This window comes from Pituophis catenifer, unplaced genomic scaffold (assembly GCF_029215685.1).
Source record: "Pituophis catenifer annectens isolate HBS135680 unplaced genomic scaffold, rPitCat1.0.hap2 SCAF_2, whole genome shotgun sequence".
NCBI lineage: Eukaryota > Metazoa > Chordata > Lepidosauria > Squamata > Colubridae > Pituophis > Pituophis catenifer.
Window position 1 is genome coordinate 155,100,010 of NW_027256882.1, and position 11,558 is coordinate 155,111,567.

Consider the following 11,558-nt stretch of genomic DNA (forward strand, 5'->3'; position numbering starts at 1 on the left):
TGACTCAGTGTGAAAAAAAAGTTGCAAGAAAAAGAATCTATATAGTGGTAAACTTTTTTTTTTTTTTTGAGACTGATAGCCTTATGCGTTTAGAGCTTTTCAGCTTGGCTGCATGTGTTATATAAAACATAGTGTTTTGAATTGGTTAAATGCTTTGTTGCAATAATTTTAATAGTGTTATGCAGTGCTTTGGATTCAATTCCAAAATGGAACTTGAAAGTCTGTGGAGCATAAAACATAGTACCTTTGGGCAGCTTTTTAAAGCATCCTTGTCTTTTTCCAGATCAGATGGCAACCACAGAGGACTTATGAGCAATCCTGGGAAAAGATGTGGCTACTTTAAAAAGTTGCAGACCAATGCTTAGTTTACACATTTCCATGTTCTGAAGCACCTTTTGGGAACTGGCTCTGATGCATTGTATAAACCCTTATTTTTAATCTATATTATTTGTTTACTTAAATTCTAGCTATAATCTTACAATTGTGAAATATCTTGCTTTTCTTACCATTATTATATAGTTTGAAACATTTTTACTTAAATAAATGCTCTGTCATTTTTTTTGTGGAAAACTTTTAATCCAGACTCTTTTTTATAGAATCCTATTTTACACCAGGAGGTGACACTATTTGGCGTTTTGTATGGTAACTATTTTCTTAAAGGTTTATTCTAAATAGGTCTTGAACTAGCCCCTGTGGGAATATTAGTAGATACCTAGTTTAATTCTTCTTTTTAATAGTGTAAAGGGTTTGGCTTCCATCATGCATGACAAATAGAAAACAATGAAACATCAGTTTAAGCATACTTGAAAGCCCAGAATACACTTGGTTAAAAGTGTGCAAGTTTAGCTGATTACAGCACATTTTATGAACTCCTTGAAGGTTTTTGATGATACACATAACTAGAAGATAAATGTAAGTAGAGGTTTGGGAACTATAATACCAGTAAATAGCTCAGCTCTGACATTTAATATGCCATTAATACCATCATGGACACACTTGCTTACCCGTATCTAGTCCTTGGCTTAAGCGAACAAGCTGTGATTTGGCTTCTTTTTTTAATCATTCCAACTGTGTACAGTACAGTAGATACAGAGACCTTACTGGGTCAGAAGTCAGAGTCTAACCTCTTATACAGGATTTCTTCCTAGTCCTGCCAAATTACTTTGGGAATGCAACATAAATTCTTAAACCTTTGTCACACCACTCTAAAAATACCCTGATAAAGCTATTTAGCATTTGTAAGTCTCTTTCAGAATGCTTCAGATATTTGACCTCCAGAATCCTTCAGACAGGCAGTAATGCATTTATTAGCATAATGGAGGGCACCATCTCGACACAAGACTTTCAGCATCTCTGCATAAGAATTTTGCACCAGGCAAAGATTGGTTGTAAACCTCTACAGTTTTCTGAAAGTACATGGCTTCTGGCTCTGCACAGTTCACTTGAAACCAGAGTAAAATCTGGCTTTCATTTTCTAACATGGCAGCGGCTTAGTGCTGGTCCATTTTTCAAATTGACAAGAGTGCTAATGGACTCCCAAATTCTGGGCTGGAGCCATTATTTTATTTGTAGAAGTTAAGTGTCTTGGAGCATTGTCAGTAACTTCTGCTTTCCTATCGTAACAACACACAGCCATAATCAGAACACCTTGGGGAATCTGCCAATGAGTAAATAGAGGACAACAACTTTGCAGTTAAGAAACCTGTCATGGATGTTGCTCAGAGACAGAAATATATCAGCAAGAACTGAAAATGCTACGGGTATGCTAGCAAAATAGATAAAAATGAGAATGATTGCAATTGGGCTTCCTCCAGTTTTGCAAAGCAGTTGGGAATGAAGATGGTAATAATAATGTCAAAGTACTCACAAAGCACCTCACCTAAAACCACTTGTAGAATTCATGGTCTGAGTAGAGATTTCAGTTAGACCTTTCATGAGCAATTCAGTCTTGAGCATTATATGCTCCTAACTCATTAAGTAATTAAGCTTTTCCAAGGACCACAGGTAGTCCTCAACTTATAACCATTCATTTAATGACCGAAGATACAATGGTACTGAAAAAAGTGACTTATCACTGTTTTTCATATTACCATTGCAGCATTCCTATGATCACATGATCAGAATTCAGTTTCTTGGCGACTGGCATGTATTTGACGGTTGCTGCATGTGATCACCTTTTGTGATCTGAGAAGCAAAGTCAATGGGGAAGACTGATTCACTTAATAACCATCTTATTCGCAGACATTCACTTAACTGTGGAGATTATAAAATAGGGCAAAACTCAACAACTGTCTTGCTTAGTAACAAAACTTTTGGGCTCAATTTGACCATAAGTTGAGAAGTAACTGTATTACAGTTTAAAGCAATGCTAGTTTCAAGTCAACATTCTTATATTTTCCCTAAAGGTGCTTTTCTTCAATAATCCAAGGTATCTTTTTTTAAATAACAAACAGCTACCATGTAATAGTAGTGATTCCCAATTTTTAACAGTTGATGTTTCCAAGTGTCAGTACTGAGAAGAGACCCTGGAGGTAGTTGCAGGAGACAATATGAGAAACGATGTCCCTTGTACGGGAAAAAACTTTGGTCAAAAGCTTTTTCAAAAACAAGCTATGGTATCTGCTAGAGCAGGGGTATCAAACTCGCGGCCCACAGGCTGGATGTGTGATGTGCTGGCCCCGCCCAGTTTAGCAAAGGGGAAAGTCCCGATATGTCACATGACGCTGCCGTGACGACGTGAGTTTGACATCCCTGCGTTAGAAGCTGGGATTATGGGAGGGAAAAAGATTTTACCAGGCTCAGAGCAGCCATTTTAAGAAGGTAAAGTTGTATATCTGGTATCTTCTTATTCATTCCTTTCCCCTGGGTTATAGTTCTTCCCATGGTTCTAAGTGTGGTTTATTAATGTCAGATATTTGTCAGAATTAGAAAGTGGGCGTTTATCTCCTCATTATATCTCTTCGTTCCCTGACTTAATATTTGTCCTCCACTGCTGGAGGCCCAGTTAATTTCAGCCTCACACCAGCCCCTTTGTTCTGTCCCCGTCCCACATGCACACACACCAACAGACGTCCAAGAGTTAAAAACCAAACCAGCCGACAAAATCATTTTCCTTATGATAACGGAACTTGGCAGCAACCTAGTGGCTGCCTGCCAAGAGTTTATTACTTACGAAGGGAAGAGATAACTTCTCTCCGCTTCTGGTACATCAAAGTAAAATGCTCAATAATTACAGAGTAAATCAAGTCCAAATATAATCCAGCAAAGTCTATAGCAAAAGTCCGGCAATGCAGAATGGCGTGGAAGCTTTCAGCTTTGTTCGTCACAAGGCTTGACTGGCCACCACGCTCCCTTTTATACCCTGTGGGGTCTGGTCCAGTGACTCAGCCTAATCTCGGGCACGCCTTTTCTTCTGTTGCGCGCGCTTATCTCTGCGACGCTGGCATGGATCCAGCCAAGACTCATTACTCTCATCACTGTCCACCTATGGTTGCGTGGACGTGCTTGGCCCCGGCCCTATCTCTTGCCCTTCGGCGGACACCAAAGGCATTGCCAAAGAGGAGGGTCCTGGAGAGGGAGGCCTTGCCAACTCCTCTCCTTCACTCTCAGAGTCCTCTCCTGCCGATGACACAGGCTCAGGTAACAGAGCCACAACACCCTTGAATCTGCTATCCACTCTGCTATTCTGCTGCCTTTAGGCTCCTTGATTACCCTGGACCTGTGATATCCAGCAGCAGAAGCAGCTGGCATCCCTGAGGGAAATATTTGGTTTGTTGAAAGCAGTTCGGGATCTGCACCACTTTCAACAGAGTGTTGAAAATAATTTTTGTAAAGGGAGCTAAGATGATGTCTTATCAATATAATAATAATAATCAGAAAATTGAACAGAATGGGATAAGGTTACGTGGGAGAGAAGCTAGCAAAAGAAAGATGAATTTTCAAATAACGCTTGATGAAACTGGACTCTGGAGAAAAATATTTCCCCAAAACATTCCTATGGGAGAATGTTGCCAATACCTCCATTCTAAGCTCCCTCCTTCTCCCCTCCCAACCAGATGGCCCAGAGTAGCCCTTATGCAGTCCATCCCGTACTTTCTAGAGCACACACACAAATGCCACATGAAGTACAGTAGAAGCACATAAGCACAGATGTAACATGTTACTGTTGTGGCCCACCAGCTACCAGCAGAGCTGGCAGCAGGAACCTGGGCCAATTCTGGAGTCTGGGGAAGGCTCTGATGGATGCTCTGTGTCGGACGCAGAGATAGAGCCAGGGCCGTCAGACATTTCCCAGCCACCGGAGAGGCAGTTGCCTTTGGAGGGTGATAAGAGTGAGGAGGAACAGCTGGGGCCTGTTCCAGATGCACATATGTGCAGAGCTGTTAGGAGAGAACAATGGAGGACAAGGAGTCGACTCGGGAAGCAAAGCACAAGTGGACGCTGAATGGTCCCTCCCTGGCTGGGGAATAAATAGAAGGAAAGGGAAGTGATTGTCGTAGGAGACAACAGTTCAGATTTCTGAAGATTTTGCTCATTGTGTTTCGTGCCACAGAGAGTGCTTGTCAGAACTTAATTTGCAGCCTTTTGGCTGGGAGCTTATGGCCTTGCAATTATAGCAAGGAACTGATAAGGTTTGTTACTGCAGTTAATTCTTTAAAGGATTATTGCCTGGACTTTTCGGTGAGTGAATGCAATTAATTCATAAGTGGTAAATAAAGAGGGATTTTTCATGACAAGGAGTCAGTTTCTTGCTTTGCTAAGGCTGGGTCAGAACAGTCACTGGTGTACAGAAGAAAATGTTCCTCCTATGCTACTAGTAGGTTGGAAAGAAATCTAGAAGCAGTTCAGCATGCTTTCCCTACCCTCTTTATCTTTTTCTGTTGATATAATTCCTTACACCAGTGTTTTTCAAGCTTGGCAAGTTTAAGATGTGTGGGATTTAACTCCCAGAATTCCCCAGCCAGCACTGCTGTTGAAGTCCACACATCTTAAACTTGCCAAAGCTGAGAAACACTGCTTTACACATCTATGACATTTCATTATATAATTCTTTTTATCCTGTTCCTCTTATCTTGTCAACTTTCCATTTATTCTGTTACCAGTTTTATCTTTTAGTACTTTTCACGCAGTATTTATATTTTCCCTTCCTTCAGTTCTGTTTCTGCATCTATCTTTTATATCTATTTCCTAGGGTCAACTATTTAGAGTACTACTGTATAAATGGCCAGTGCTATTTCTGTAGCTCTCATTAGCTATGTATCCTTCACTATTTTTTTCCAGGCTTTTATGATAAAATGAGTTGTGTTTTTTGGTTCAAAATTTTTTGCCTTGTGCATGTGTTAAGCATAAATCTATTTGAAACAGACTTTCTTCTAAACAAATAGTTATCATTTATTTTTAGATTCCTCAATAGCTCAGTTATTACCCATCCATCCATAGTACATAAAGAATAAATTTTAACCAAGGCAGATTGGTTACAAGGCAAACACATCTAGCTTTTCCTTTGTTATTTACCAATAAAATCTTTGTTTTCATTTAATACCGTGAATTAAAGAATTTTAGAAGTGGAGATCATCCTGGAGAAAGTCTGTCTATGTAGACCTTCATACATTTGTATTAAATGTGCCCATTAATACATTTGTAACATTACTTCTGTTGACTTAAAACAGGTGGTGTCAAAACTTTAGCAATCTAAGCAGTCTTAGCAAGCAAGTCTCCATGGGGGTGGGGGTGGGAGCAAGGACTTTAACCTAGGAAAGAAATGAGAATGCATTTCATTACCTGAACTTTTAATTCCACCTTACATTTCAAGAATTTCTCACCTGCTGTAGTCTACCCATCCTTGGTTGAATTAAATATGCGCCATCTTATTTCTTCATACAAAACCAGTAATTATATAGCCCAAACCAGTTCTATATCTATAGCCCAAACCAGATCTATATCTATTCTCCTTCTCTACTAAGCAATCATAGGCATTCTGTCCTGATTCTGTTGCTAAATCCTATAGTTCCTCCTGTCTGGTTTTAGAGACAGCCCTTTTGTGATCTTTTGACCTTTCTATCCATGAAATAAATGTTCTGACTTTGTTTGATCTACTCTGGAATCTCTTCTTTTATTGTTTCTTCCATGAAGTCTCTTTGCTCATGGCAAATAAATTGCAGTAATTGTTCCCTTGTTCCGCCAGAGCTGCAGAGAATAACTCTCGATTTGGCAACACTTCTGAGCAAATGGCAGCTATATTCATCTAATTTTGTTGACATCATTTTTGTTCCCAATAAAATACATTAATGCAGGGGTGAAATCCAAATTTTTTTACTACCGGTTCTGTGGGTGTGGCTTGGTGGGTATGGTGCGGTGCGGCTTGGTGGGCGTGGCAGGGAAAGGATACTGCAAAATCTCCATTCCCACCCCACTCCAGGGGAAGGATACTGCAAAGTCCCCATTCCCTCCCCACTCTGGGGCCAGCCAGAGGTGGTATTTGCCAGTTTTCCGAACTGCTCAAAATTTCTGCTACCGGTTCTCCAGAACCTGTCAGAACCTGCTGGATTTTACCCCTACATTAATGGTATATGTGAAGTGTCTAAAATTATTGGGGCATCCCCTATATACATTTTGAAAGTATAAAGCTCTAAAACTACTTTTGTTTCTGCAATACTCTAGAATTATGAACTACAAGGATATCTTGCCTTTAGGATTTATTCTGTAGCAAAATTGCAGAAATACCCACAGTCCTTGTAACCTTTTGAATGCAAAATAGTTTAGTAGAATAAGACTGGTGCTCAGAGGGAAGCTTCCCCCCCCCAGATCAAAATAGCTGTGTACTCCATTCCTATTCTCCCCCTCCCCCTATTCTTGGGGGTCAAGATAGTGTGACAAAACATAAGATGTTGTGACTATTGAAATTAATTGTCCTCTAGAATTGGGCATAATTTGTTTTGGTTCTTGTGTGTTGCCATCTCAGACAGTATTTTCTTTGTGCAGTATTTACAGTCTGCCTTTTATTTCTGAATATTTAATTGTTTGCATTGCTGAACCACTTTTTTTCCATATTGACTTTAAAGTTGATGCCTGCATTTTTTCGTAACACCTCTAGGGTGCAGTGTTTGACTTTCTATAAGTCATCAACTCATCCCTGAGAAATGCAGATGTATGAGTATGTTAGATTTGGCTGACTCAGTATTTTGTTTCTAAATTATTCAACTTCCTGTAACTGGTGTATTAAATTATATTTCTCTCTTTCTCAATTTCTGCCTTTCACCTCTTTGCCCTCTTCACATTTCTTACATGGTTTTCTATGTTTTCATTCTTAATAATTTCAGTAATTGTACGTATGTACTAAGTGGTAAAATAATGGATATAATAAATGTACAGCAGCCTGGCCAAGACAAAGCAGCTAAAGATAGCAGAAGAAACTAACAGACTGGAGTATGACTTAAATTATATTAGCTTTTAACATTTACACTGATGGTGCTGCAAAAGGGAAAGCTATTTTTATTTTTAAATGTCAAATCAAATCATGTGATTCTGCATACATACAATTTCCTGCCTAAGCACAATTTCATTTCAACTTGGTAAGGACTGCTGGAACACACCATCTTTGTTTTTCTGTTACTAGTACACTAAGAAGTTCTTTAAATTTACTAGTCTCAAACAAAATCCTGCAAAACCTTATAAAGGCATTTTAAAAAATGGATTACTGCAAAGTCAGCAGACCACAAACTGAAGTCTAACAAAACTTAATGCAGCTTGAGTAAGATGAGGTCTAAGATGAAAACCATATTTTTCAGCTTAGCATTTCCTCACTAGTGATCTTAACATATTTCATTCTTTGCTGTACTGATACCAACATCTTGTCCGATGCTTACCCAGATTCCTTGTTATCCTGGATAACAAAATATATTAACTTAACTGATAACATGGAATGTTTTTGAGAGATGATTGTGAACCTGTGTTACAAGGTCTCCCCCAGGAATCCCTCAAGGACTGAATAAGGTTTGTGTGGCCACATGAGCAGACTTTCCCCAAAAGAAGGGTGGATGCAAGGAAGTTTATTCACCATTGATTTGTGTCAACTTAAAGAAAAACAAAAATTACTACAGTAGTTAAGTATGTAAAGCACATATTTGTTTAAATCAAGGACTGGGAATGAGATCTGGTCTGTACTGTGTTCAAGGGGGAAATCTTGAAATTGCCAGTCTTTTTTCCTAACATTGATATGTTAGGGTCATGCTACTGAAAGACAAAAACAAATTTGGAGAGTTCTTGTGCACGCCTGGCATCATGTTAGTGTGAGACTGCATTTGCAAGAATTGTAGTTGGATGCTGAATCCAGGCCTGCATAATCTCTCCAGAGGTAGGAGATCACTGAGTTTATCTATGATTGTGACAATCTGGACAGCTGCTCCTTGTGGGTAAGACCACAGCATCTGTCTGTTTTGCAGTTGTCTTCTGAATTGAGAGGCTAGAAGTTTGAATTCTATTGTTCACACTGATAAAGCAGCCTTTTATTGACATTTAAGTTTGATTGACTCTTCATTTCTTGATCAATTTTTGTATTATTATTTTTTTTATTGTACTGGAAAAATTAAGACCCTTCAGACTGGCAAGGTTTTGTTGCATTCATCAGGTGAGTCTGAAGAGGAAGATGATGCAAATTTGAATTTAAAAGTTTTGGAAATATATTTTTGGATATGTAACATAAGGGTGCCTAGAATATGAATTTTGGAAAGTTAACAGCAGAATCTGGAAGAGTCCAGATGGATTTGAAATTATAGCTTTGAATTAATTAGAAGAATTTCCCCCCCCCCATGGGAATCACATGGTGATTGTTTGCAGTATTTTTATAATAAGGAAAATTGACACCAGAGGCAGATTGACACCAGAGGGAGCTAGAAGATAAAGAATTAAATGGAAATCTGTAATAAGTTTTTGAACATTGGACTGCCAACATGGTTAACTAGATACATTTCTTGATAAGATGGACAACACATGTAATGAAGTTACGGAACACCAAGTTGTAATAGATAAATTATTTTGAATATTAAACTTAATGAGAAGGATAGGGACATTACAAATGGCACTGATGGATATCTTATTCCCTAAAGGAATTATAAAACTATTATAACAGGAAATCAGGGGTTTGGGGGGGGCACCGTTCTGCGGTGGTTCTCCTCCTACCTCTCTGACCGGTCGCAATCTGTGTTGACAGGGGGGCAGCGGTCGACCCCAAGGCACCTTGCTTGTGGGGTGCCACAAGGGTCGGTCCTCTCGCCCCTTCTGTTCAACATTTATGTAAAGCCGCTGGGTGAGATCATCCGTGGCTTCGGGGTAGAGTTCCATCAGTACGCTGATGACACCCAGCTGTATATCTCCACCCCAGGCCACCCCAACGATGCCCTTGAAGTGATGTCCCAGTGCCTGGAGGCCGTGCGGGCCTGGATGGGGAGAAACAGGCTCTGACTCAACCCCTCCAAGACCGAGTGGCTGTGGCTTCCGGCGTCCCGATATAGCCAGCTGACGCCATCACTGGCTATTGGGGGCGAATCACTCGCCCCCACGGGGACGGCTCGTAACTTGGGCGTCCTCCTGGACACACGGCTGTCTTTAGAAGATCATATGATGGCCGTGGCCAGGGGAGCTTTTTATCAGGTTCGCCTGATACGCCAGTTGCGCCCCTTTCTAGATCAGGGCTCCCTACGCACAGTCACTCAGGCACTCGTCCCTTCCCGCCTGGACTACTGCAACGCTCTCTACATGGGGCTCCCACTGGGGTGCACCCGGAGGCTCCAGCTGGTCCAGAACGCGGCCGCACGGGGGATTATGGGGGCGACGAGGTGCTCCCATGTGACATCTCTCCTGCGCGAGCTGCACTGGCTCCCGGTGGTCTTCCGGGTGTGCTTCAAGGTGTTGGTGACCACCTTTAAAGCGCTCCATGGCTTAGGGCCGGGGTACCTACGAGACCGCCTTCTGCCACCAATAGCCTCCCACCGGCCAGTACGCTCACACAGAGTGGGCCTCCTCAGGGTGCCGTCCGCCAGACAATGTCGGCTGGTGACCCCCAGGGGGAGAGCCTTCTCTGTGGCGGCGCCCACCCTCTGGAACAACCTCCCCCCAGAGATACGTACAATAACAGACCTCCGGATTTTTCGTCGGGCCCTGAAAACCTATTTATTTCAACTAGCTGGGCTGGCTTGAGTTAAATTTTAAATTGATTTTAAATTGGGTTGTTTTAATTTACGGCCAAAATATCTAATTATTTTAAACTGTTTTTAAATTTTGTATGTCCTGTTTTTTACTTTGGCTGTTCACCGCCCTGAGTCCTATTTGGAGAAGGGCGGTATAGAAATGGAAACAAATAAATAAATAAATAAACTACACAAAGGAGTTTGGGTAAGGTTTTGAAGGATTTCAAGTATTAGTGGCAAACAAAAAGACAAACTATTCAATTGGATATACCAAAGGCATCTGCAAAACTTCTGAAACATTTCTGTCTTAAAAGACTGGCATTATAAACAAAAAAAACAGAAGAAACTTACTTCCAACTTACAAATATTTGTCCTAAAATTTGAATTAAACCACACATTGTAAGAAAAAGGAAAAAGAGATGACTCACACAACTCTTAATAAAGTGAGAGGAGTAGTGTAGAACTTTTAATAAAGGCAGATGTGAGTATCCCATCTGAACATTTCTGTTCGATAGGGAAGGACAAACTAAATATTTTAAAAAAGGTGTGTGCCTATTCATAGAGAAGTAACTCATCAGGCTTTTTGTTCTACAATCTATGGGCAGTGTGGATTCCGATAGAAGAGAATATTTGTAGCCGGGAGTTGAACTGTGGGGTCCTTGGTGCTCTTGGATGTTGCTCCTAAACTCCTAAAGGATCTCAGCGTGGACCGGATGACACGCTGAAGCAGCCACGCGGTTGGCTCAAGTCGTGCCCATAGACGTTTCTTCGCATCGAAGAGGATAAACCGGTGTGTGTCATGCAATTCAGTCCCGGTCATTCTCCTTTCCAAGAGTTTTCATGAATGAAGAAGTGAGGGAACCGCTTATCAAATTGGGTGGAACAGCTAAAGCTGTAAAAGTCAGAAACTAAGTCATGCAACTCCCACGGACAGTTTCCCCGCTGTCTTCCTGCGAGATGTTTTTTTTTTTTTCTTTTTTCCCCCCGAGTTGCAACTTCGGAATTCAGTCGAGGTCGGCCAACCCCACCGCCCACCGCGGGCTACGCGCCAACACACACACACACACACACACACACACACACACACAGCCGCCTCAGATGCTCAGCGGAGCCCCATCCCTTAGCTCCTCACCCCGGCTTCCCTTCCCCCCCACTCCCCCCCCATATCTCAGCCTCAAAATTCCTCCCGCCCGCCGTCTTAGCGTCAACGAGGCGCATGCGCCCTGCTCTTCCTAACGGTACCGAAGGGGTGAAGAAAGGGGCGTCGGCTTTGACCTCTTCTCTCGGGGAAGCTAGATGGGCGGGGACTGCCCAGGCCCCACCCCCTCGCTCGCGATCTCTTTTTTTTTTTTTCCTCGCGCCGGCGGCGGCAGT